Here is a 21695-nt window from a genome sequence, read left to right as displayed (position 1 = left end):
ACTCCACCACTGATGAGTGTAAGTCTCAGATCACTTCCATCCTCCCTGGCTCTCCGGACAGGACTAACGTGAAGAGTTGTAGCTATGACGGCAGATTACCATTTAGGCCATCTGGACAGAATGCTATACAAGCAGAGTGTTTCTTTCCCTACCATCTCTTGATTTTTTTAAAAAAGATTTTATTTATTTATTTGAGAAAGAGAGAGAGAGCAAGCAGGGGAAAGGGGCAGAGGGAGACGGAGAAGCAGGCTCCCCACTGAGTAAGGAACCTGACTTGGGGCTCGATCCCATGACCCCGAGATCATGACCTGAGCCAAAATTGGACCCTTAACCAACTGAGTCACCCAGTGCCCTCCTTCCCTTAATTTTTTAAGATAAAAGACAATCAGGAACTTTGTAGGAGAGTGGATCCAGAGCCTTGGCCTGGAATGTAAAACTTAAGGCTCGGAATGGCAGCGAAGCCTTATTTTTCATTTCATAAGGGGAAAAAAAAGGCAGTAATCTGTTTAGTTGAAAATCATAATTGAAGGGTTTGGATCTTCATGTATAATATTCCCCACCCCCAACACACACACACACTCAAAAGAGACAGACACCTACTCTACGTTCTTCTTATAAATGAATATTGAAAATTATCTAGAACTTACTGATGAAACCATGCCATAAATTTGACATTTGAATCAGCTCTCTCTTGAGTAGCCCCAGGTAAGATCCAAAAGCCACAATTTAATTTTAGACCCAGAGTGAAAGGTTTATGACCATGTTATTCAAACAAACACATGTTGCTGTGAAATACCACCATGGCCAGGCCATCTGTTTATCTGGGCAATTTCATTTAGTACACAGATCTGACGGATAAATGAGCTGCCTTTTGGCATCACAGGGCCTGCAAAAAAGGCCAAAGTCTGTAATTCAGTTTCTGCTCATCACTGGTCAAGCAAGAAGCCCTAATCTGAGGAGAGCGGCAAATGGCTGATTTCAAACTTCAGGCTCTGGTCTCTCTGTAAACTGTCTTTCTAGAAGGTCCTTCAAGTTAGATCGGACATACAACCATATGTACATCTCTGATGCTTGTATGACTCAACCAGGTAGTGTCTTGAAAATGCTAATGACATTGTTCAGCATTTCCGGCTGTTCCACAGAACACTGTTTTCAAAGCAAAGGTGTTTTAAGATATGAGGTCGAAATAGAATCGTTGGTATTAACTGGGCATTGTTGTGTTGGTCAATAAGGATCTCATGTGGAAAATTTAATAAATATATATATTTTATGTATTTTTTTGAATATTTACATATTCAAAACAAATTAGGATAGCAGATTATTTTTCTGTACTTCTTTGTGTAGGATAGGGGAATAAATATAAATGTGAGATCAAACGGACACATATTCAAATATCTACTCTCTTTCCTGACCTGCTCTAATTAGGCAAGTTACTACCTCTCTCTGAACATTACTCTCTGAATCTCTTCCCTCATCTGTAAACAGGAAAACTACCTCTCCAAGTTGTGTAAGAGTTGACCCAACAACAATTACACAGTTGCAGATTAAAAGCTTGCTCAAGTCTTTCCTCGAGCTTTTCTTAGGTAACAGATCTCCTTGGGTTGTTGTGAGAATTGTTCTAAGAGTGGGCATACAGCAGGTGCTCAATAAATGCTTCCTCTAGCCCCTTACTGAGATTTTCTTGGGTAACCGAGTGCAACCACTGAACAGGAACAGCTGTTAATTCAGGGCACTGTGTACGGAGCGGTTCAGAGTGCGGATCCTGAGGCCAAACTGCCAAGCTGTGAATATCAGGATCTAGCACTTTATGCGTATATAACTGGGGACAAGTTATTTCATCTTTTTCAGCAGAAGTCTCATCTATGAAGTGTGGATAATAATTGCACCCCTACCTCAAAAGGATTAAATGAATTAATACAAGTATAAAGCGCTCAGAGCAACACATGGCATGCAGCAAGTGCTGGGTAAGGGTTAGCCCCCACTATTATCATTACCGTGTGTTGTTTGGAAACTTACACTTCATGACTCAATCTGTTATTTGCAATGACCATTTTTTTAAAAATCAGTCATTTAATAGATCTATTTCTTTTCCCATTGCTTTATATTAAAAATACCTGAGTAAATCTGTCTCTCTTTTTTTCCCCTGCCTCATCAACTCTTCCTGGGTGAAATTAGGCTTCAAATGAGGGAATCGATGACCTTTATGAGTCTCTCACAGGAGGAGAAGCTGGCTCTAAGGTTCTTTTGAATATCTGAAAAAAAAGGGGGATTTTTCTGGTAAATCTACCCTCGGGCTTGACATTCTCTAGGGTTCCTTCCCGCATTAAAATTCTGTGAGGAAATCCTTTTCTACTCTTGGAGATGATTAGGGAGAAAGAAACACGTTTATCTAAATCTCCATGGGAAAGAAATGAATAGTAAAAATGGAACTAAGACACCCTTACTCCCTTCTCTTCTTCAATGATGAGTCCAGTAATGTATTTCAAAACCATTCTAGCATGTTAACTTTCACAAAGCTTCCTTTTTGCTTTCCTGTTTTGGGAAACAGCATATATAATTATATTAAATGAAAATGTCTACAACCCAGATTAGTAGCAGTGGTCTTCGCAGAGGGAAAGATGGCACTGTTGGGCTTGTATTTTGCGTGAATTGGCGCTGGGGTAATGGATTTGCACTCTTCCCAAACACTCTTATGCTCTACTTCCCTTTGACCAAGCTAACATGTCTTTTGTTTAAAGATTTTATTTATTTGACACAGAGAGAGAGACGAGAAAGAGGGAGTAGGAGAGGGAGAAGCAGGCTTCCTGCTGAGCAAGAAGCCAGGAAGGCTGACAGGACTCCATCCCAGAATCCTGGGATCGTGACCTGAGCCGAAGGCAGGTGTTTAATGACGAAGCCACCCAGGTGCCCCTGACCGAGGTAATATGTTTCCGAGATGGCTGCCTCAGGCTAGACACATGGGTTTTCTCTATAGCCACAGCACAAAGCAGAGCCATCGGTCCACACCATCAAAGTTCCTAAGATGCTGGGGACGCTTCTGTGCTTTACTGACCACCCACAGACTCGAAGACAGTGTAAGCCACCAAAGCAGGTATGGGTTAGAGCTCATTTCATTCAGCTTGGCGATCCTCCAAAGTAAGGTGACCGAGACAGGGAACCACATTTAAAAGACTTCCTGGGTGGGGCGCCTGGGTGGCTCAATCGTTAAGCAGCGGCTTTACGCTAGCGTCATGATCCCAGGGTCCTAGGATCCAGCACCACATTGGGCTACCTGCTCCCCGGAGAACCTGCCTCTTCCTCTCCCTCTGCCTGCAACTCCTGCTTGTGCTTGCCCTGTCAAATAAATAAATAGGATCTTAAAAAAAAAAAAAAAAAAAGGACACCTTGAGTATTTTCTCTTTCTTCCCCAAGACAAACTTCTGTGCTCTCATCCTATTTCCTAGTCTGGGTCACAACACAACATTTATGAAGCACTTGAACCCTCGTGGAACTCGGGGAAACCCAGTTTAAAGAAAGAATTCTCAAAGATAAAGCTTCTAGGAAGAGGGTGCCCGACACTGGGTGTGGCTCTCAAGACTCCGACAAGCCCCCGGAAGTTCCCTAGCTCCGCCCCCATTGGAGCTGATTGCTCAGATAGGCACTGCAAATAACTTGCACTTTGAGATTAATTGTTTCGGTCTTTAGTAGACCTTTGAAAAACTGAAGGCTACCATTGAAAAATAGGAGAGGACAGATTTTTTTTTTTAACTGCTTATCAAATATATAGACTGTTTCAAAAGCTTAGCAGTGAAAATACTCAAGGTCCTTTAGGAATGAGCTTGGAGGTGGCTAAATACCACTGGCCTATTAGTTCATAGGTGACTAATTCTGCAGCAAGCTCTCCTGGGAGCGGCAGCATGAGTGAGAAGAAGGCAGGCTGCCCATTGAGGCTGGAGTAATCTGACTTGGGTGGGGAAGGGGGGGTGATGCTCCAGCCAGACACACAGTGACCATAAGACCTAGCTAAACCGGGATGGTTCGATGTCATGCCTTTTTTTTTTTTCCTCAAAGAAGTAATTTGCTAAATATAACTAAATAGTATCTAATTTTTATACTGAAAAGACTTTTCCAAGACAAATTGGGAAAAAGTGTCCTGTCCCACATGTTCTGGTTTGAGGTTAGGAAAATATAGCCTTTAGAGTAAGGAATGCATAAGCCAGAGCTGGGAAACTTTGTGTCCCGCCAAGGGAAGAGAAGCTACTGACAGCTCCAGAGCAGCCACGGGTTTGGGAGTGGGGGCAGAGCCATGCTTCACCTGACCAGAGCTGGTGGGGAGGTGGTGGGGAGGCAATGCGTTCAAGAAGTCCCCCAGCTAGGCCTTCCAACAGGAGGGGGTCTGCCAGAACAGGGAGAACAGGGGCATCCCGAAGGCACGGGTTACACTCCAGCTGCGCTTTGCCTCCAAAAACCCAAACCACATGCGGGGCCAGCCCAGGAAGGCGTCTGAGGTTTGCTGCCTTGGCTCATCTGCTTTGTGGTCCATTCTCATCCTCTGCAAAACACAAGACTTGAGAGCCATTGCTCTAGGAAATCACTCAAAGAGAATTCATTTCAGGGACAACAATTTTTTTTTTTTTAAATATTCAGAAGACACCCATTGTTCTAGGAGCTCTGAATTCCTTCCAGCCTTCATGTATGTTTCCTGAGTTTGTGAAAGGCTCCACGGTCCATGGAGTTCATCTCAACAAACACAATTTTACACCATTTTTTGTTTGTTTAAAGATTTTACTTGTTTATTTGACACAGAGAGCGAGCATAAGTGGGGCAAATCAGAGAGGGAAAAGCAGGCTCCCCCCAATGAGCCGGAGCCAGACTCAGGGCTCCATCCCAGGACCCTGGGATCATGACCTGAGCCGAAGGCAGATGCCTAACTGACTGAGCCACCCCGGCGTCCCTACACCATTATGAATATTCTGCTCCACACTGATTGTTCCTTTTGCACATGAGAAAATATGTTAAACGCATCAGCTAAGAAGCTGCAAGGGTGTGACTTCTCAAGTGAGGAAGGGGGAAAACTCACTGAGAGAAGCACTATTTTGTGTGGACTTCCTTCCTGTCAAAGTGTGAAGTTATCCACCGCTCCAGCCACTAACAATGTTTATCTTGAACTCAAGTGTAACTGCCTTTGTGTGTTTAATGCTGTTTTTGAGAACATAAAAGTAATACATGTTTTTTAGAAACTCTGAGAAAGGGGAAGCCTCTTACACTGTTGGTGGGAATGCAAGCTGGTATAGCCACTCTGGAAAACAGTGTGGAGGTTCCTCAAGATGTTAAGAATAGAGCTACCTTATGACCCAGGAATTGCACTACTGGGTATTTACCCCAAAGGTTCGGATGCAGTGAAAAGAAGGGGCACATGCACCCCAATGTTCATAGCAGCAATGTCCACAAGAGCCAAACTATGGAAGGATCCGAGATGCCCTTCAACAGATGAATGGATAAAGATGTGGCTCATATATACAATGGAATATCACTCAGCCATCAGAAAGGATGATTACCCATCATTTGCATCAACGTGGATGGAACTGGAGGGGAATAAGCTAAGTGAAATAAGTGAAGCAGAGAAAGACAATTATCATATGGTGTCACTAATATGTGGCAATATAAGCAATAGCATGGAGGACATAGGGGAAGGGAGGGAAATGCAAAGGAGGAGAATTCAGAGAGGGAGATGAACCATGGGAGAAACAATCTGGAGGTTTCAGAGGGGAGAGAAGTTGGGGGAGGGAGTAACAGTATTGAGTATCAAGTATTGAGGAGGGCATGTGCTGTGATGAGCACTGGGTGTTATACTTAACTAATGAATCACTGAACACCGCATCAAGGACTAATTGTGTATTATACTATACGGTGGCTAATGGAACATAATAATTAAAAAAATCTTTAAAAAAAAGAAAATCTGAGAAAACACACAAACATAGATATAAAATAAAAATCAATTGTAACCCCATAAAGGAAGGGCTGATAACATTTATTTATATTATGTTAACATGAATTCACCCAGCTTTATTTATACAATACATACGTACACAGTTTGTGATTGTGTATCACACCACCCATATGCCATGCTACAGCGGCTATGACATAATTGAGATCACAGAATTTTGAATCTTACCATTTCACTTAATAACAGATCGTTAGTATTTTCTTTGGTTTAAAATATTCTTTGAAGATATCTTGATGGATACATAATGTTCCATAGTATAAGTGTATAATTACATATTAACTTTCCTCCATTAATAAATTTTTATATTTTTCCAAATATTTGCTTTTTTAAAATAATTTAATACAAATGTTAACACATGAATCTTTGCCTAATTGTTTTACTATATCCACAGGGTAATGTGCTCAATGGGAAATTATTAGGTCAGAAAGTGTGGGTTTCCTTTTCGAAAGATGCGTTAGTTTATATTCCTAGAAGTGGTGTATGAAAGTACGATTTTATTATCCTGCTTTCAATACTAAATAATTTTTAAAAAATTCTCTGTTACTCTAAGGAGTGAAAAATGGTCATATCATTGTTGTTTCAAGTTTCACAGTTTCTAAGAGGTTTCGTTTTTCTAGGAAAAAAAGCATGATTGTATATACGGCATATTTTCTTCAAAACATCTATAGTAGGTCTGTGAGGCTTGGCCTTATGGAAACATCAGAGCACTGGCTGCAAAAAGGGGGAGGGCAAAGGGGGCAGTTTGGGGAAGGGGCAGGTTCTCAAGCCTGGAGCAGTGGCATAGCAAGAAGGCTGGGTCAGAGATGGCTGGGAAGAGGACTCTGGACACTGGGGAGGGAGGTTCTGGAGGAGAGAAAAGAGAGTCTTCGAGGATGTGAAGGTGTGGAGACAAACACCGTGTGATAGTTTGTCTTCCTGAAGACATTTGTTTTGGGAAGCCAGCCTAGAATGGATGCTGGGATGGGCAGGAATCATGAAGTCCTCCAGCAGTGCGTGGCAGACCAAGATGAGGGCTAGGAATGCAGCAGGTCAGACCTACCCATCTGGTAGCAGATAGTGGGAAGAAGTTCATCTAGCAAGGCTGAGGATGTATCCAGAGTGTAAGGTGGTGGCAGTTGCCCAGGCAGACAGCACTTGGCATCAAGCAAGTTCACTGAGTGGTTCTTGGTGTGTGTCCCTGAACTTGATAGGGCCTGGAGACCCCCAAATGTGAGGCTAGAACAGGGTGTTACAACATGTAAAGGCAGACCCTGGCCCCTTAGCTGTGGCTCAGGGGAGAGACCAGCAAGGCTAAGGGGGACCCTGGATGATCTCAGGATCTGAACAAGTTAGGTCAGATCCTTGGGCGCCAATATCCAAAGAGGAGGCCAGTCACTAGAGCTGATGTGCAAGGCTTGGGCTGGCTGGACAGGAATATCCTGAAGACTTAGGCACCAACTTCAAACATTCTCCTGGCAAGGCCTGGGACCAAGCCCAGTTGCTGCCTCCTGTTGGGGCCTGAGAGATCTCAGCTGTGGGGACTGGCAGACGGAGGTGGCAAGGGGCCAAGAATGTCATCAGAGAAAGCACAGAGAGAGCTCTTGAAGACACCCCAAATGAAACTCCAAACACTGCATTTCATGCTCACCCTGCATGCTCTTGAACAACTGGAAACTTCAAATGATAAATTGCAAGAGATTTATGGGTGAGGAAAAAAAAAAAAAAAAAAAAGCATGTACTAGAACAAAAACTAACCGGTAAAGCAGGCTAAGCGGAGTGGGATGAGCAGTCCAATAAAATATGTTTTGATACCAGCAAGGGTGCGTGGAGGGGGTACTGAAAAGCAAGAGAAGGATTTGTAGGGACATATATATTTTTTTAAAAGCCAGATTGTAAATCAAGAGCATGAGATTAGTGATGACTTTAAAATGGCTAAGGTATTGAACTGATTTTCTTAATCTGTCTTTAATAAGAAAAATGGAACCAAGCAGTCATTTCAATTAGGTAGTAATGTAGAGTTTGCAAAAACGTCCACAGCTGGTTAAAAAAACCTGGAGACTGTAAATATGCAGCTCAGCGGGTCTCGATGAAATTCATCCTTGAAGTCATGACTGTAAATAATCCACACAACTTGGGGAAAGGGGTAGACAGAGTGGCGAGCGGGTGGGAGCCGTGAGGAAGGCAGGAGAAGGCAGCCAGCTCCCGAACCCCTTGAAGAGTGCCATGGGGGTACCGTGGGGGTAGGTGTTATGCCAGAGACATATGAGAGATCTCACCATGGCCTTGGGAGGCAGGCATGATAGAGCACTACTGCTCCAGGAAACACCATAGGGTGAAATGGTTCAGAGCTCGAGCAAGGAATTGCAGGTGAGGGTCAACGTCCTTGTGTTTTCTCATGTGTCTTTAACACCTTCAGGACAGTTTGCCAGGTCGCTGTGAAAGGCATTGATGGAGAGAGCTATCTTCGTCTTGAAGAGCATATGTTGCATTTTGTTCAACCCAGCAAATATTTGACAAACACATATTATGTGCCTCTCCTGTTCTGGGGGAGCGATGGAGGAGACAAAAATAGGTTATGACTTTTTGGAGCATGTGAGCTCATGGAGGCAACACAGACCACATGGGGAAAGACCGCACAATGGCGTAAGCTACGTTGTCAGCATAGCCGGTGCAGGCCGTAGGGGCCAGGCCAGAAAACACGTTCATGTGGACTTTCGACTAGGGGAGACATCAAGAGGGGGCACTTGAAATGGGCTTGAAGGATGAGAAGGATCCCAGACAAGAGAGTGTAGACTCTCCCTGGAAAGATTAGAACAGCGGGTAAGCTGGAGAAATAGTACACTGGCTGGTGGGAATAGAGAGTGCGTGCTGGGAAGTGGGAAGGGATAAAGTAGAGAGGAAGAAAGCCACATTGCAAAAGGTTAGAGTACCAGAAAACAGGATAGAATGTGAGTTGGTCAGCAAGAGTTATTGTGGCATTCTTGAGCAAGACAGTGACATGTAAGAAAGATGTTCAGTCCTGGAGAATGCAGGCAGGATCAGAGCATGGAGAGATGAATAGGAGGGTATGCCTTCAATAGAAAGCCACTTTTCCTGCCACCACCAGGATCTAAGCCACCAGATCTCTCCATTAAATGCTTTAACTAGCCTCTAAACTAGACTCCCAATGGTGTGCTTGCCCCTTTTTGGTCAGTTACAAGACGGCAGTCAGAGTGATCCTGTTAAAGCATAAGCAGATTATATCTCTCCCCTCTCACAGATCCGTCCAATGGCTCCTATCTCACGCAAGGAGAAGCCCAAGTCCTTACAATGACCCACAAAATAGCACCTGATCTAGCACCCACCTCCCATTCCCTCTTAGGCTTCATCTACCTCTTCTCCCCAACTCATTCATTGCTATTCCTCAACTGTGGTGGCCATAGTCCTGCCACAGGACCTTTGCACTTGCTCTGCCCTCTGCCTGCATGGTTCTTTCCCCAGGTACATGGCTCTCCACCCCTTCACACCTTTACTTAAATATCACCTTGTCAGTGAGGCCTTCCCTGGCCACTCTATCTAACCTGTAAACCTCGTGCCCCCAATACTGACTCCCTTCCCTACTTTGTTTTTCATTTATACTTCTAACATACAATTTTTAAACTAAATTGTTTACTGTCTCTCTCCACCTCTGTCCCCATGAGACAGAGATTTTTATTTGTTCTGTTCATCGTCATACTCTTAGTACCTAGAGCAGAACTTGGCAAGGGCGCGACCCTACGGACTGCATGAGTGAGTGGATGAAAGAGTGAATGACTATCACAGAAAGCTGAGAGGGGTTGAGGGTGCACAGCGGATGAGAGCTGTACGAATGGAGAAAAGGGGGATCACTGTATGAGCAACTGTATAAAGCTGCCAGAGCCTGGATTCCCGAAGGAAGAGTTAAGGAAATGCACATCCTCTCAGCAGAAGCCCAGCTGTTCCTCAAGGAGTCTGAATCCTGGGCTGATAAGGTCAGAGGTTGTAAAGGGGAATCATCTTTGAAGCATGATAAACATCCAAATGAGACCCATTAAGTGACTTGCTACATGAGTAAACCTCAATCTTTTCAGGAAATTCCTAATGAGGTTTTGAGACACGTACTTTCTCTCCTTCTTTCTTTAATTCTGCTTAATATTACTACAAAAAAATCTATTTTAATACTGTTCACAATTCTAAAATCAGTAATAATGCATGTTCTACACACCCTAAGAGTTCATTTTTTAAAATAGCATTTAGAGGTGTCAGGTTGCTTATGAGAAACATTATAATCCATTGTTTTATAATGAGAATTCTCAAAGACCCTCACATATATGGAAATTGAAAATAACGAAGAAAAGAGATTATGGGATGAGTGATATGAAGGGAATGAACGTGAATGTGAGGGTGAAAAAAAACGAGGATAAAAACAAGAAACAGAAGGAGTCAAGGTTTTTCCAAAAGTGCTCCTGTAAACAAATACTTGTGGGACTAGAGTCAAGGTTAGATCAAGGCAAGAACTGGCAAGTGGGTGGGGGTGGGGTGTGGGTGGGGAAAGAGAGGAGCCACAGCGGGGCTTTGCATGAAGTGCTCCCCATCCTCTTGGCATCCGTCTGGCCTTGTGTCTAAGCACACAGAACGTACATGTGGAAGATGGGATCTGAGAGGACTGCAGCAATGGTGAGGTGGAGGAGCATCCACAGGACCAGGTCTCTTACTGACATGCAGCAGGTCTGAATCAGTCCATACACGTAGGTGTGCAAGAAATATCACATCTCTCTCTTTTCTTCTAGTCAACCTCTTCTAAAGCCATGCTTCCATCCCAGCAGGTGAATTGGAAATTCAAAGCTATTCTGGCAACACTCTTCTGCTTACCTTTTCTCTTTGAAGGTTGTTTCAAAGTCCTGGGGTCTTGCACAGAGCTGAGATGGTGGTGGTGGCAGCGGCACTTGGAAATCTTGGAAATTACTCCTCTGTCCCCTGCTGTGTCAGCCCCTGTGTCTCTTCCAGGCCCGCCATTGTGCTCTTCTTTGCCAGGACCAGAAAACGGGTCAGTCCAAGCTCCCTATTTACTGGGTGACCATTCCCCCTGAGGCTTTGCTCCAAATGCAGAAATACCAGAAACAACATGGAAGTCTAGATTTTTCGTGGGACCGACTGTCCTAGAGCATCTTTTTCAGTTCGAGAGAAATTGCCTTCTCTTCAAAACTGTATTCTCAGAACAATGGTTTTAGGCTTTTAGACAAAATTTCAGAAAAGAACAGAAAAGAACAGAACGAATCTCCCCTTGAGGCAAAATACAGGCAGAGAACATAAGTTAAACCTCACCTTACCATCTGCAGCATCTTCCTAGTCTATAAATAAAGGGCAACCGGTCTAATGAAGGTAACTACCTTCTTTCAGTGTCTCTCCGGTGTGAGCGGGGGAAAGGGAGGAAGAACTCATTGCCCTAGCCCTCAGCCTGTGACCTTGCTGCCGGGGGTCTCCTCACCAAGGAGCTGGGGTGGACGGGGCATTCATCTCTAAAGAAATCTTTGCATACCAAAATCCATCTCAGCATCTGCTTCCAGAGACTGCAACCTGCCACAGTTCTACTAGGAGTAGTCCTAGAAAGTGGTCAATAAGACGGGATTTGGGAGCCAAATCGCTAGCCACTTGGCAAGCAATGAGGATTCGGCTGGTGACAGAACAGGGCATCCCCCGGCCCAAGGTGATGGTCCAACAGGCGGTCAAATGAAAAGATCCATCCCTGGAAAGGGACCAACTAGCAGGTGAGGTTTATCCGGTGTTGAGAAGGGCGAACGAATAACTATGAAGACAGTGGAATTGGAGGAGTATTGCTTAACGCCATTCACACACAAAAGGCCGTGAAAAGCTGCAGGCAATGAATAGGCAAATAAAAGTGGAAGGTGAGACCCAGAGGATCTCCTTGGTAGTTACAAAGAGACTCTCACATCCTGCAGCTGAGCCCCAAGCCTGGAATTAAATCTAGAGCTGTTCTCCAGACACCGCTAAATATCCCACCAAGATAGACCCTAGGAGCTATGCGCCCCACTCAAGACCTACCCCCGCCTCTTCTGTTGGCTACGAGGCCTATGGTGTAGGACTAGGTCACAGAATGACCACCTGGGGTCAGGATCCAGGAGAAGAGGGACTCTGGTCCAGAGGATCTACAAAGCCTAACCAACATCTACTGGCCAAGACCAAGGCCACGCCAGTGGCACTGGATTCTGGGGCTGCTTGAGCAAGAGCAGCAGGGACATACGACCTTAGGGAGACTACTGATTTGGCAGCATTCTCCTGAGGCACAAGATTCAGACCTTGGCAAGACCCCCACCCCCCGGGAGATGGTCACCTTGCTATTAGGAGGGTTCCTAGGTGCATGAAGAGAGCAATGACCTATACTCAGCCAAGCTGAAATGCCAGAATTTCCTTAGCAGATTGAGGAAGAAAAAAGGCTCAGGAATGTAGACATGTTAGAGGGTCTCCATATATATTATAATATATATTATGTGAGGCCCAGCAACCCACCAAAGGGTTAGGTTCCACAGAAAGGCCTGGAGGACATATTGGTACTCAGGCCTTCAGGAACAAGCTGGTGGGAAGGGCTCCAGCATCACGAAACTGTTTAGCCATGATGAAAGGACCACAAATGATGACAGGCGAGAACCCCAAATGGTAAGACCCCCAAATAACAGAGGCCAAGTGGGAAACCACCGGCAGCAAGGCAGGTCGCAACTGTCTCATTGAGCAGGTGGGGGACAGTAGCAGCCACGGGGGCTTGACCTGCAGCATTGTGAGCAGCTTACAGGATCCCTGGGCCAGCGGCACCAGCACCTGGGAACTTCTTAGAAATGCAACTTCTCAGGACTCCATCCAGACCTACTGAATCAGAAACTGGGATAAAATTGGAGCTTCATCAAGCTATGCAGGTGATTGTAATGCAAGCTAAAGTTTGAGCACCCCAGGATAGAACACAGTTTTAACAGGACTGACTTTGGAAAGCAGGGCTGTGCCAGGAAACCCAAGAAGTTGGAATGAATCACAGCAGGGGATACCTGGGCTAGGATGTCCTTTGCATTTTAGAAAAAGCTTTGTTTTCTCTTTAGCCAACAGAAGCATAGGAGTTTACAAAAAGTCACAGAACCTTCAAGTCCCTTTACCCCCACCCACACTGCCACTTGGGAAATGTATTTGGGTAACTGACAATTTTGAGTTCAGAGCAATGAGTAGCTCCACCCCTTTAAACAAAGTAACGTAACACCTGCTTCTACCCCCGAAGCTGGTTCTTTTCTTTGATCTGAGCAGATGAATAGAGGTCAGAAGCACCAATCCCATACTGTCACTTTGGGTTTTACCATCCTTAGGAAGGGGAGTATGTAGAAAATGGAGAGGGAGCCTCAGGAGACCGTGGACAAGAAGGCAGAACTATTCTTGAACACAGTTCGTGAACTGATAGCAACGTGGAAATGTATGAGACTGGAAATTCGAAGGGCCATTTAAAGTCTGAGATATGAACTAATTATTATCTGGATGATTCGCCATCTAATTTCTCTCTTTCTCTAGCTATTTCAAAAGGTATAAAAGGACGTTTCCCCCACTTGTATGTGTTTTTTGGTGAAAGCATAAACCTAAAGTTGAGGCTTTTCCCAGAACCTATGGGAAGAAGAAACTTGCAGGAAAATCCCTGATTGCAGGGGTTTGCAATTGTGTATCTAACCACCAAGACAAATCTTCCCCACATTTGTGCCCTTGCACAAACCATCTACATGTGTAAAATATGTCTGCTCTTTTGTTTACCAGGTCACTTCCTACCTATGCAACACCTCGCTAAAATCTATGTCCAGAAAGCCTTTTGGGTGGCTCCGAATACGTTCCCTTTTGTTACTTTATCGTTTTATCCCAATACATTTTTTGACATTCCGAGGAGTGAGATGTGGCTATGCTCCCTGAGTAATGAAGGCGGAGACAAAGGCTGTTGGGGAGTCTAACAGTACAATGGGATGGGCAGATATTCTCCTTCCCACTGGCTGCCTATAGGAGTGGAAGAGATAACCAAGGACAGCCTTGAGGGTGGCGGCTACAGTTGCTGATCACCATATGTCATACCAGTTAGAAGAGGCTTGGGTCGGGGACCTGTTTGCAGCCACCAATTATGCATATCCCTTCCCAACTCCAGTGGTGGTGTGTTCGTAGCTTCAGACCGGCCATGGTGAGATACTCATACTGTGGGAACCAGAAAATGCTGTAACCGAGTTTTGTTTTATTTTATTTTTTTCAAATCCAACAAGATTTATCAGTACCTTTATCACCTGTATTCTTTTTAACATTCTACATCTCCTTTGAAGAGGCTCACGCTTTCCTCTACATACTTGAACATAAAGAATGTATTTATGATACCTATTTTAATGAGTCTGTCTACTAATTCTACCTTCTAGATCCACATGTTTGGCTAACTACGGGTCTAATCCAGCCCGAGTCCTGTTTTTATATGGCCCATGAGCCAAGAATGGTTTTACATTTTTAGAGGGTGATAGACAACAAACAAACATTATTAGCCATCAGGAAAATTCAAATAAAAAACACAATGAGATCACACTTCACACTTACTAGGATAACTATAAGCAAAAAGACAGATAACAAGCATTAATGAGGTTGTAGAAAAACAGAGCCCATACACTCTTTTGATGGGAGTGTAAAAAATGCAGAAGCTTTGGAAAACAGTTCGGAATTTCCTCAAAAGATAAGCCATAGAGCTGTCATATAATCCAGCGATTCCACTCCTATATATGCAAGAAAAATAAACACATATGTTCGAAGACTGGTACCTGACAGTTCATAGCAGCATTGTTCATAATTCATAATTTCTTCCCCAAATTGTAAAGAACCCAAATGCCCATCAACCAATGAATGGATAAAATGTGGTCTCTCCATACAATGGAACATCCCTGGAATATTATTCAGCAATAAAAAGAAGTGAATGATAAATGATACAAAGCATGGATGAACCTTAAAAGCATGCCAAGTGAAAGAAGCCAGACGCAAAGGGCCACATGGTATATGATTCCATTTACATGAAATGTACAGAAGAGGCAAATCCACAGAGACAGAAAGCAGTCTGGTGGTTGCTAGAGGCAGGGGCAGGGGTGGGGTGGGGAAGGTGGGTGGGAGTGGGTTTCTTTTGTGGAAGATGAAACTATTCTAAAATTGACTATGGTGATGATTACCTAACCCTGGGAATATACTAAAAAAAAACACTGAGGGGCACCTGGGAGGCAGCTGACTAAGCGGCTGGCTCTTGATTTCAGCTCAGGTCATGATCAGGGTCCTTGGATGGACCCAGCTTCAGGCTCACTCAGGTTGGTTTCAGCCTCCGTGCTCAGTGGGGAGTCTGCTTGAGGATTCTCTCTCCCTCTTTCTCTGCCCTTTCCACTACTGGTGCTCTCTCTCATATAAATAAATTTTATAAATGAATTAATGAATAAATAAATGAATAAATAAGTAGGGGTGCCTGGGTGGCTTAGTCGTTAAGCATCTGCCTTTGATTCAGGTCATCATCCCAGGGTCCTGTGATTGAGCCCCGCCTTAGGCTCCCTACTCATTGGGGAGCCTGCTTCTCCCTCTCCTGCTCCCCTGCTTATGCTCTCTCTCTGTCAAATAAATAAATTAAATCCTTTAAAAAATTAATAATTAAAACACTGAGTTTTATACTTTAAAGGGATGAATCTTATGGTATCTCAATAAAAAAAATTTTTAAGTGGTTCCCAGACTTTCATATTTCAAAGACCAGTGAGCATCCATTCCCAAAACAAAATTCAGGGATCTATGATAGATAACCAATTTATTTTGGGTAAGTAATAATTTTTTTTTTTACGATTTTATTCATTTATTTGACAGAAAGAGAGAGGTCACAAGTAGGCAGAGAGGCAGGCAGAGAGAGGTGGGGGGAAGCAGGCTCCCTGCTGAGCAGAGCCTGATTGGGTAAGAAATAATCTTAAAGTTACTGGGGTGCCTGTGTGGCTCAGTCAGTTAAGCCTCTGCCTTTGGCTCAGGTCATGATCCCACGATTCTGGGATTAAGCCCGGTGTTGGAATCCCTGCTCATCGGGGAGTCTGCTTCTCCCTCTGACTCTCCCCTCTTAGCCCTTCACCCTCTCATGCTCTCTCACTCTCTTTCAAATAAATAAATAAAATTTAAAAAATTTTTAAAGTTATTATCTAATACTAGTATTTCATAAAAGAAAGGATATTTTAATACCTAAGGATTAATAAGGAATGAAGAATTCTTTAAGTGGAATACATTTAGCTTCACTGAAATATTTTCACAACCACTTATAATAACGTGTAACTGATCATGTTTCAAAAACATTTCCAATATGCCTTAAGAAAGTACTTCTGTTGCTATTTTTAAAATCTTTTTTAAAAATGGATCCCCGTATAGAAATTTACCATTTTAATTAAAGATGTTTTCAAATCCTGAATTTTACAGTCATGTAATTAGGTTATCACTTTTTATATGTATTTTAAACATAACTGATTTATTGATAATAAGGTAAATGAAAAACTTTAGTTGATAAAAACTTTATTCAAAACATGTCAAGAACCATACAGTTCAAAAATAAAAGATAATTTCTGGTAACTTAAAAATAAAGAATATCTATAACAACCACATTAACTCTACTATTTATAATACAATCTCAAAATCAAAACTAATTTTTGTATTTCTATATTTTGCCACATTTGAGCTAAAATCATCCTCCTTCCCCCACTACCTTGTTATGCAACCCTTTTAGTTTTAACACTTACAATACAACTTGAGCATTTTCTGACAAGTAAGAATATATACTATTGGTTTCTTTCTATACATAGTTCAAATTCCCAGAAACTAATTTTTATTAAAAATATTTTTAAAAGAAAAAAAGGGGAAAAACAGGTTAGTAAAATATTTTATTTGAAAACAATGGGGAGATTAGTATTCTGAACTGAGCTGCACAAGAATACATTTCTACTTGAAGACTCTCCAGATTATTCGTTACATGTTTATGTAGTACGGGACACATTTGCAAGATGCTTTCTAGCACTTACTAGCCAAGACTCACGACCCACAGGTGCTGTGAGATAGCAGAATTAACCTCAGTTTATGCAGGGAAACCAAGGCACATGATCAGATCTTCTCAGGGCCAGAGTGAAGTCTCACTAGCTTCTGACTTATGCACAGAGCCAAATGTTTGCCTATGTACTACAATTCGTTGAATGGTGGGAGTAAACGTAGGTGGGATCTGCTGTGGGAGAATTAGTTTTGGCTCTGTAAATAAGTTCAGAGAATGAATAAGGAAAGAGGACAACTTCAGTGTAAAAAAGGGTTAATGGGAAGAAAGTTAAAACCAGAGGAAGCCTATTCAGACAGAGATCACTTTTCAGAATTAAAAATAGCAAAACAAGAATAGGAAAAGAATTATAGCTATAGAGTTTCTCATTTCTAAGCCCAGGGGCTTTTATAAGATCACTTTAAAAGTAGGACCTCACTTGAAGACAACCCCGAAGTATCTTATTTGTCCCTCCATAAAGTCATGTGAGGTACAGAGTACAAACTTACAGGTAAGACTGAAGACTACAGAAGTGAAGATGTTAAGACCACTTAGAGAGGGAACAGGCTGGAACAGATGTCATGTCTTTAAGCCCTGGCTTAGAAGTAGAAACAGAAGATGGAGGATAAACAGGAACTTTTCTGCACGGACAAGTGGAATAATCCAGGGATCCAGTAGCCACACCAGCTACTTAACTTTTTTTTTTTTTTTTTTTTTTTTTTTTACAAAGGACTTGGAATTTCAAGTACACAACGAAACCTAAGATGACAAAAGCTCTTCTGGGTATTGAATACACAATAAGTTCTCATAAGACCGCGGGAAAAAGCAGAGGCATTACTGAGCCACAGTGTGGGGAAGTGCAAACCAACGCATTGAGGGCAAAATACTGCTGTCTGTAGTCAAAATATGAGGGACACCGAGCTTATCAACATGTCTTGAGAGAGGAATTTAAATTAGCCTGATCAACGTGCTAGGGCGGGTTAAGGAAGAATACTGGTTGTTACTGGAACCATTGTTAGAAGCCAAAACAGTGACACCCCATCACTTGACCCTGGGCTTCATAGATCTATTGTGAGTTATTATGGGACTTTAGGGATGTTTGAGGTATATTCATAACCTCTGGAGGAGACTCACAAAACATCTCTTCATGGCCATTGGACATAGTTGTAGCAGGATGGGTCAGAGTTCTAAGCCAGTGTAGGAAATCTGATATTCTGGATTCCCAGAGAGGCTTTCGCTCTCGGTGTCACAGTTCAATCCCATGTCATGATGATAAATACAACCAGTTCAGGCTATGATACCAAGGACCCTTCTGGGGAAAACCTCAAGAGGGCAACTGTTTGGTAAAGAATACAGAATATAGCTAGTTCTTTTTAGTGCAGGGAGGTAGGTAACTTGACACATATCACGGCCTTAGACTTCAAACATGGATTAGAAAATTCCTGGGAGTGGACCAATGGAAGGGAGTTATTCCCAAGTGATGACATGGAGAATCCTTTTCTTTATCCATGGCAGCTTCCCTTCTCCCTGGGATGTGGAAGGAACTCCCACATCATGCTCTCAGTTGATACTGGATGATAAAACGGTACGTAGTGTCATCTGAGGTTTTGGCATTCTTTTTCATTTTAGATTACTCGGCGCCACAGTCAAACTGAAACTTGAGAATAACTAACTTATAGTAATGAAAATGCAGTAGAAATAACCCTAATGTTTTATGTATTTTGACCATCAAGGTAAATAGAACCTTTCTTTTCCTACCCCTAAACTTTTTTTTGGGAGAGAGATAATGTTAAAGCAAATATGATAAAATGCACCTGAAAGAGTGAAATGTTTGCAGATGTGAGGGTTCTTTTGTGCGTGTGAATGGAAAATTTAAAAAAAAAAATTTTAAGTGGACCCTACTCCCCTCTGTCTCTCACACATATCGTCCCTGCCCCTTTCCCCCCAAGAAGGGAAAGGTCCTCACTAAGGAGAAATGTTAGCAGGTGTGATATCCTGAGGAATCCTGAGCAAATTCTGTTACATTCTATGTAATTGAAATTATTTTGGCAATCTTTAATTAGTCCTAGTAAACACCCTGGGAGCCATTAGTTAACTTTGAAGAATCCTGCTGGGGGTGGGGGGGGGGCGGATTACATCCTCAGAAGGCTGTTAGCATTTGAAAAAAGTCTCTTTAGAGGCTCTACCACCAGCGCTTTATCTGTAGCTTAACTCCGGAGACTTTGTGAATAAATGATTATTTTCAATGGCCAAATTACTAGCATTAAAGGTACATGGACTGGCTCAATACTGCAGGTCACTCCAGGCCTCCCATCAGTAGGATAGGAGACTCAAGTAAGCCCACTAGCCCCGGATCCCTTGATTACTAACCTATTCTGTGTCTAGCAGTTAAAACAGAACTGGGTCACCTGACACTAAACATTCTGGAATATTACTGGATTTGCTTCTAATAAACCTTTTGCGTAAGATGCTGTTGAGTTCCCTAAAAGAACAGAACTGGGACATTTTCAAGCTTACAGGACAGGCTGACTTGTTACAGGATGCCTGCTTGCTTGTAAACACGAATGATGTGGAAATTGGTCTAAAAGCTGATTTCAGTGTAAAGAATCGCCTGGTGAGGTTGGAGGATGAGCTGCAGCCCTCACCCACCTCTACCTACTGGAGGCTACCAGAACACCCCAATCCTTGCCAATGACCAAACTGGCCAAGTCCAGTTCACAACAATTTTCTTTAATGGAGAAAATGTAAATTCCTTTATAGGTATCATAACATTAATCCAGGCAGAGTCTATAGTCAAATAGGCTTGCAAATAGCAGTTTCTAGTTTATCAGAAGAACGGGAAGTCCCAGGTCTTCCTAGAAGATCAGCAAACAGTCCAAGGATGAAGGATCTTGTCAGCTAAGCACACGGCTGAGCCACTGGCAGGGACCCCGACATTTCTTTTTTTTTTTTTTTTTAAAGATTTTATTTATTTGACAGACAGAGATCACAAGTAGGCAGAGAGGCAGGCAGAGAGAGAGGAGGAAGCAGGCTCCCCGCTGAGCAGAGAGCCCGACGTGGGGCTCGATCCCAGGACCCTGGGATCATGACCTGAGCCGAAAGCAGAGGCTTTAACCCACTGAGCCACCCCAGGCGCCCTGACCCTGACATTTCTACCTCATAATCCTCCTATTCTTCTTCTGGTTTTCTACCAAATCTAGCCAGTCTTCTATCTATAACCCTCTCCCTGGGAGTTCAGTAAAGGTGGGACACAGCAAACAGCAATCAGTGTATCAAAGAACTAAGGCAGAGGTGTTAGAAGTTTGGGCCCAAATTATTCTAAACCCTGGGATGCGGTGGCTTTAACTACTGGATTTTTTGCAGCTCCAGCTAATCTAACAGATGTAAGTCTTTCTGAGCATTTTGAGAAGTTCAAAAGCTAAGTAAAAATGAGCATATGTGCTTCTTTTCATTTTAATAAACATTTCTTATGGGTTTTCTCCTGTGTATTTTCTTAGATCTCCGCTAAAAAACAATCAAGAAAACGTATTCCCTAACTCCTCTACCCAGCAGCAGATTTTAAAGAAGTCACAGCTGGCCGGCGATTGGCACGATCTGTGGGTGTGCAGCACAGGAGTGTGGGCCTTTCCTTCCCCACAGGGGCTCCCGGGGAGGGGACGACACAGGAGTTTGGTCCTTGTCCGTGGGGGAGTCACATAAGCGGCTTCTCCTGGAATCCCGTCTCTACCAAAAACTCACTAATGTAGCTGTTATTAGTAGTAATCTGCAAACTAAGGGCACCCACTGGCTAGGGCAATGGGCACCTGCAATTTTAGACCAAGCTTAAGAAGCTAAGCTCCAGATATGAAGCTTTCCATAAGACAAAATTGGTGTTATCGTAAAAGAAAGTGCAAGTCCTACTGGCACTTGTCTATACTCAGACTGGGTCAAATTGACGTTCTCGTGTTACCACTGGTTCTTCCCAGTGCTGGTGAAGGTTCTAGAAATTTAGGTCCAACATTTAATGATAATACAGTCAGAGGCCTTTTCGATTGGAAGAGAACTTCTAATTTCCCATCATTATCTTGTTTAACCCTCACATTTTGGAGAGGCTGGGTAAAATCTCTGCTTTATGGTTAGTGGGCAACTGAGGCCCTGGCGAGGTTAGGTGACTTGCCCAAGTTTCCATGGCTAGAAAGGGGTTAGTTGGGAGTAGAACCTGTTCTTTTGGTTCTTGGCATATGGTCTGTTCTCGACACTCCAGGGAATAAGAGGCCTGAAGGAAAGTTCTATTGTGTGTAAAGAAGAGTACCAGAAGGCCAGCTTAGTGAAGGGAAAGAGAGTACAATGAAAAATGAAAGTGACTTCCAGATTACCATGAAAGAGAATTTAGGATAATATACATCCTCAAAAGATGGACAAAGAAATTGTGCTGTCCTTGTGAGTACATGAGGCCATGAAGGATTTACGAGGGAATTAGTTCATTTAGTTTATAGGGCATTTATTTCTTCACTATCTACCATGTGTTTGTTACAGGGAGATCTATCACAGGTTAAGAATTTCATGTTCCAAGTCCAAAAAGCATAGACTTCTTCAAACTTAGAAAATATGAGAAGGCCAAGGATGGGAGAACCCTCACAGAAGAGTGGCAAATCACTGCCATTGAAGAAT

This window comes from Lutra lutra, chromosome 1, assembly GCF_902655055.1.
Source record: "Lutra lutra chromosome 1, mLutLut1.2, whole genome shotgun sequence".
Lineage (NCBI taxonomy): Eukaryota > Metazoa > Chordata > Mammalia > Carnivora > Mustelidae > Lutra > Lutra lutra.
Note: the sequence above shows the minus strand (reverse complement) of the source record.